The following is a 7136-nucleotide window of genomic DNA, read 5'->3' on the forward strand; positions in this document are numbered from 1 at the left end:
GGCACCTCAGGACGATTCATTTTCTTCCTCTCATGAAGGTGATGATGACCCTATAATATGGCTCATACCTCCCCCCTCCTAGGGGATTGGCCAAGTATTGGGTTACTGAACCTTTATGTAATATTTCAAGAAACCACAAGTAATGTGCAATTCAGCAATCAAACAAGAGAGATGAACAATTTTCCTGAACAGAACAATCTTTAAGAGTAATGCCAGGATTTAGCCCCAAATTACCTCTATGATAAATATTAAAAGCAGAAATTTAGAACCTGATTCCTTTTGTTGATGAATGAAACCACAAACCGCATCAAAGAAATCGCTGTGGCTAGAACCCAGTACTGAGACAGAGAAAGTTAGTACTATTTCTGATGTCAAGTTTACCCCTAGTTAACAAAGGGCGATTTCAAGATGTCATTTTCTCAGGTATATGTAGCGACGAGGACGTATTAAAAGATAGTGTTCTATGGATTCCGTTTCATGGCAGTATTGAGATAGGGGCGATATAACAAGCGCAGCTCTTATGAGGAGTGGGAGAGGTGCACGGCAGCGTAATCTGGTGATCACTACTTCTGTTTTTCTTGATGGAAACCAACAAATTTTCCATGGAAGTTTTAGGTGCTGAAATGTTTTGTATGTTGTTATTGTTTCAGTGAAATCAGAACGAAAAGAAAAGTTTCGATGTCTAATCGCTGTTATGTGTGTCAGTACTGGGCGAACCGATATTATCCGTCCAATCAGGGATAGTCCGTCTATTGAATTGGTCATTTCATTTCAATGTAATCCACAGTGACCTGCCAGCCATTATAGTTTGACTAGATTCAGCTGTGGCGGAACTAATGTTAGGAACATTTTTATGGCTGGTGAACTGGTTGAACCCGTAAGCAAACTACAGACGGAGAGGGAATCTCTGATGATAAATACAACGATTGCATCCGATGAGACTTTCTGTAGCGCTAGATTATTTCCAAGGACCCAGCTTGAAAGACGGGAGTGAAATGTGGCAATGTCAAAGAGAATGGCCAGCCAAACGAAATCGAGACCAGCTTAGGCCCGCCTTCTCGTCGTTCACAGAGGCGTCTGTGGCTATTTTTTTTTTTTTGTACGTGCGCAAGGTATTCTTGTAGCCGGGTATTTAAAAAGCTAGCTGAATGAAATGGCATTTCGGAAAAAAATGTCATCGAATTCAATTTTTATATTCTAATTTGGGTCACATGAAGGAATTACGTCGCGAATGTTAACGCTTGGACTCTCCGATTGCTTTGGTACACAAAAAAAATCTGTGGGATGTGAAAAGTTGTCAACGACAAAGAAAGAAGTTTACGATTATTGAAGGATTACTATTCAAATCTAGTTTGGCTTTAATTTTAAATATGCGGGAAACCGCCTGCTTCATGGGCAATCCCCCATAGTTGATATGCGCCAGTGTTTGGGAGACAAAACAAGACATATTCAGATGTTCTAAATGGATAGCTGCAATGTTTGAGAAATGTGTTCGGTTTCTCGACGCTCATCGGCACCAGGACCAGACGGAATCACATACGCTGCACTCTGCCATCTTGGCACCGAATCACGACGTCTTCTTCTATCTTATTATAATACCACGTGGGAGTGAGTGAGTGAGTGAGTGAGTGAGTGAGTGAGTGAGTGAGTGAGTGAGTGAGTGAGTGAGTGAGTGAGTGAGTGAGTGAGTGAGTGAGTGAGTGAGTGAGTGAGTGAGTGAGTGAGTGAGTGAGTGAGTGAGTGAGTGAGTGAGTGAGTGAGTGAGTGAGTGAGTGAGTGAGTGAGTGAGTGAATAAACTTTATTGTAGGTCCGGCGAGGACGCGAACTCGTCGCGCACCCAGCTAGTCCCACGTCGGGACCGGCAGGTCCAGCCCACCGGCCCGGTCGCGAGCACGCCGGACGGCCAGGATTTGCTTTTCTAGAGCGGGGCTACGCAAAAGCGAGTCCCACTCCTCCTTGATGAACATGGGGTATGTCGACCCACACTCCCAGAGCATGTGAGGTAGAGTGGAGGTCTGGCCGCAGGACGGGCAGGCGACGTCGGGGTAAGCCTCGTGGAGAGCGGACAGACACGGATATGTGCTGGTCTGTAGGAGCCTAAGCGAAACGGCTTGCGCCCTATTTAACTTGGGGTGAGGGGGTGGAAAGACCCTTCGGGACATGTAGAAATATTTAATAATCTCGTTGTGAATAGCGGGAGCGTCCCTGTGACCGTAGAGAGGAGGGGAGTCAGTGCTCCTTATAGAGGAAGCGCGGTCGGTGAGGTCACGCGCAGCCTCGTGGGCAGACTCATTGAGGTTCGGGGGAGCACCCTCGACCGATCCTACGTGAGCGGGAAACCAGTGAATTGAATGGTTTGTGAGAGCATGTGGACTCGAGCCGCTAAGAAGACGAACAGCTTCCTTGGCGATGCAACCCTTTTGAATAGCCCTAACTGCCGTTTTGGAATCACTATAGATTTCGGACCCACGACCGTCTAGCAGGGTGAGGGCGATGGCGACTTGCTCGGCGACTCCGGGGTCTGAAGTGCGAATCGAGGCGCTATTGGAAATGTTGCCGCCCGAGTCGACCACAACGACGGCAAAGGTCTTCTCGTCACTGTACTCCGCAGCGTCGACGAAGCTTGCGCTAATGTCATGTCGCTTGATCTGTTTGAGGATGGCGGCTGCTCTAGCCTTGCGTCTGCCCTCGTTGTGGACGGGATGGACGTTTCGGGGCACAGGGGCCACTTCGAACTTGTCTCGAATGCACCTAGAGATCGGGGTACTGACCATCGGGAATCCCGCAGGGTGGTAACCCAGCTCTTCGAGGATGCGTTTACCTGCTGCTGTGGTGCCCAGGCGAGTGAGTCGTGCGCGTTCTTGGGCTTCGGCAATCTCCTCGGCGGTGTTATGTACCCCCAGCTTCAAGAGATCCTCGGTATGAGTCCTGATGGGTAGCCCGAGAGCCCTCTTCACTATTTTGCGGATAAGAACATTGAGCTTGTCTCGCTCCGCTCTGAGCCAGTTCTGCATAGAAATCGTGTACGTGAGGTGGCAGAGTACGAAGGCATTGATCAGCCTGAGTAGACTGCTTTCCTTCATGCCGCGATGCCGGTTTGCGATTCTGCGAACGAGGCGGAAAGCGTTGTCCGTCTTTGCGATAATCTTGCGGAGAGCAGTTCCGTTTCCGCCGTTGTATTCGACAAACATGCCCAGGACCCGAATAACGTCGACCCTGGGTACCACCCCCCCGTCACAAGTGCGAAGTCTGATGCTGCTTTCAGAGACTGGCTTCCAATCTTTGGGTCTGTCTCCCTTCTGTTTTCTGTAAAGTAGCAGCTCCGACTTGGCGGGGAGCCTCGAAGTCCGGTGGGGCGGAGATACTCGATCACGTCAATCGCCTCCTACATGGCTTCTTCGACTCTGCCCTCGCAGCCGCGGGAGCACCACAAGGTGATGTCATCCGCGTAGATGGTGTGCTTGACGTTCTCGACGCGCGCCAACCTCTCGGAAAGACCAATCATACAGATGTTAAACAATGTTGGGGAGATGACGGCGCCCTGAGGTGTGCCCCGCCCTCCGAGAGGCACATCTTCGGAGCGGAAGTCTCCAATGCGAAGCTTGGCCTTCCTGTCAGTTAGAAAAGAGCTGACGTAGTTGTGGAATCTGGAACCGAGACCCAGGTCTGAAATGGTCTTGACGATGAAGGTGTGGAGCACGTTGTCGAAAGCCTTCTCGAGGTCCAGACCGAGCAGAGCCTTGACGTCTCTGGAACGGCCATCCACAATCTGATGCTTGATTAGTTTCATGGCATCCTGCGTTGAGAGTCCGGCGCGGAAGCCGATCATGTTGTACGTGTAAACCTCGTTGTCTTCGAGGTACCCGTTAAGCCTGTTTAGGACGACGCGCTCCATGACCTTGCCGACGCAGGAGGTCAGAGAAATCGGCCTCAAGTTTTCGATGTTCGGGGCCTTGCCGGGCTTGGGAATGAGCACCGTGCAGGCCGTCTTCCATTCTGCAGGTACAATGCCGCTCTTCCAGGACTCGTTTATCTTGTCGGTCAGAAAGACAATCGACGTGTCGTCGAGGTTTCTCAACATTCTGTTGGTGACTCCGTCCTGACCCGGCGCAGACTTGCGCTTGAGCGCGAAGATGGCCTGTCTGACCTCGGCAATGGAGAAGTCTTCATCCAGCTCGGGGCGTGGAGGGCCTCGGTAGTCCGGGAGTTGGGTCGACGGATCTCCGTCCCGTCGGACAGGCAGGTACTTCTGTATGAGTTTTGCGACGAGCTCATCGACCGTGTTAGACCTGGTGGCTTCGTGAAGGGCCCGGGCCAACGTATGCCTTTGATTTGACTTCGAGCCGCTTTCATCGAGAAGGTGCTTCAGCATACCCCAGTATTTGCCGTTGCGCATCGGTCCTTCGATGGATTCGCAGAGCTCGTCCCACTGCTGCTGGCATAGCGCCTTGCAGTGGTCTTCGATGACCTTGTTGAGCTCCGAAATCTTCTTTCGGAGTCTGCGATTGAGCCTTTGACCCTTCCATCGGCGGAGCATGGCGGTTTTGGCCTCGATCAGGTGGGCGAGTCTGCTGTCTATCCGCTCGACGTCGAGATCTGTTTCCACTTTCTTGGTGGCCGCGGAAGCGTCGTTCCGGATGCCTTCACACCATTCTTCGAGAGTGGCGGGTGCCCTGGCTTTCCCGGGTTCGTCACGAATCTTGCGAAAATGGTCCCAATCAATGAACGTGAATTCCCTGACCCTACTACGAGACAGCTTGAAGTTGGTCTCGAGAATGTAGTGGTCGCTGCCGAACTCCATGGCGGTGTTCTCCCAACCCACGTCCTCGACGTTCCTCACGAAGGCGATGTCGGGTGTCGAGTCCCGGGTGATGGAGTTGCCAATGCGCGTAGGAAAATTCTTGTCAGTGACCAGAGTGAGGTCCATCTCGTTGGCGTCTTGCCACAGGTTTCGCCCCTTGGTAGTGTCGTAGACGTAACCCCAGATGCCATATGGTGCGTTGAAGTCGCCGACGACGACGAAGGGTCGAGGGCCGGCCAAGTCGGTCGCCTTCTTGAGAATGGTCTTGAACTGCTGGCGCGAGTCTCTGGGGTTGCTATATACATTGAGGACGAACACGCTGTTTCTGCGCTGATTCCGCTGCGGAACGTCGAGCAGGATCTCAACCATGACATATTCGATTCTACCACTCGCCAGCTTGAGGTCGTGGGTGATATGAGTTAGCCGCTTATCTATCAAGGTGCAAATCCCTCGCCCCCCGGGCCGGCCCGACACGGCCCTGTATCCCTGGAGCGAGGCCGCGGAGATTAATGTTTCCTGGAGAGCAATGACCTGAGGTTTCGCAGAGAAAGACCTGAAAAACTGCTGCAGAGGGACTTTTTTGTTAGAATACCCTCTGCAGTTCCATTCCCAAATGCGAAAACTCTCTTTGAATCTATCCATTATGGCTGACCTGACGGACTACCATCTAACGGGGCAGTTAGGCCTGCGCAAAGAATGGGTCCTCCTGTCGCCGCGCTGGTGGGATAATGAAGTGTAGCTTCCTTTAGTATGGCGGGAACGGTAAGCGGTTGTACGACGAAGGCGGATGAAGCCATTCGCGCCTCAATGACGTCGATGCGATCTGCGAGAGCTCCGAGGCCCCTGTTGGGGTCCCCGAGCGCAACCTGAATTTGGCGAACGTTATCACTGAGGCAAGCGACGCTAGCGGTGACCTGTTTGAGGCCGTCTGCCAGGCCAATGAGACTTTGCTTAATCTCGCTGACTTCTGCAGACAACGCTCCCGATTCACATGTTTGTTTGAGTACTGCCCTGCGTTTGGAGGACGTCGCAGTACCGTCTACCGGAGCTGGGATTGGAGTCTCGGTGGCCGTGATTGACGCACCGTTACCCGACACATTCGAAACGAGTTTCCTGATCACTGCCATTTCGCTAACTAGTGTCTTGATTGTGTTCTTGAGGTCGTCGTTTTCTTTGTGTAAGCGAATGACTTCCGCGTCTCTAGCTTGCTCTGTGGGCGGGTCGCTACGAGATGTCGGAGCAGCCTGGGTATTGGCGCCGGGCTTGGGTCGTACCAGATCGGCCCAAAGAAGTGTAGGCTGCTTTCCACAACGTGTGGAGGCGGGCTGAGGCCCGGATGCTGGCTAGGTTATGGAACCCGGGAGGCCCCTGGAACCGTATCTGGACCTGGATCTGGATCGCAGCAGAGATCTTGACCTCGACCTGGCCCTGGAGACGGAGCGGCTCCTTGTGCGACCGCTAGAGCGGCCACGAGACTTGGATCTCCCCCTGGACCGGGAGCGGCTGCGATCGTATTGGCGTTCAGGCGATGCTTGCCGGCCTTGATTCGCGCTCTCCATGGGCAGCAAATCTTCGGCGTTGAGGGCGCGGGAGCGTTGCCCCCGTCTGCGCCTGACGAGATATGGCGTCTGAAACCGTCGCCTGCACTCCTTGGCGGCGGTAAGGTGGTCGCCTCCGCACAGCTTGCATTTGGGATCGCACCTATGCTGGGCGTCGGGGTTCGCTTCTCCGCATCCTCTGCAGATGGCGTCGTTGGGCGAAGGGCAGACGTCAAAGCGGTGCCCGAGTCTCCCGCAGCTGTAACACACGTCCATTTGCTTGCGAAATAAAGTGCACCTGACGACAGTGCCGCCGTAGGAGACAAAATTTGGCACCCGGTACCCCTCGAACAGGACCACCACGGTGCCGGTGTTCTTGATTCTTTTGGCGCCCAGCGCCGTGGGATTTCTCGGGTTGACGAGTTTTTTGTCGATCGCCACGGGCCCGTCGGTAAGGGAGACGCCTCGGATGACGCCTTTGCACGTGTAGTGGGGGGCGGCCTCATAAGCGCTCACCTCGAAACGTTGGCCGGCGACGGAGATGCCCTCGATGCCGACGTAGCGTGCAGCGTTGTCCCTGTTTGGTGTGCTGACCACAATTATGTTTTGTTGAAAGTTGGGACACATCGTGTCGGTGTCCCGCGACGTCGAATCGAGCCCGGCAGCCTGCCATATGGCGTCGGCGACTGCGGTAGGTCCACACTTGCTGATACACAGGCCTCCCCTGAGCCGCACGACGATCTTTGCCTCTTCTTTGGGCAGCGGAGGCATCCTGGCCCCTCGAATTATCTTGCTT

The sequence above is a fragment of the Dermacentor andersoni genome, chromosome 7, assembly GCF_023375885.2.
Source record: "Dermacentor andersoni chromosome 7, qqDerAnde1_hic_scaffold, whole genome shotgun sequence".
NCBI classification, from domain to species: domain Eukaryota; kingdom Metazoa; phylum Arthropoda; class Arachnida; order Ixodida; family Ixodidae; genus Dermacentor; species Dermacentor andersoni.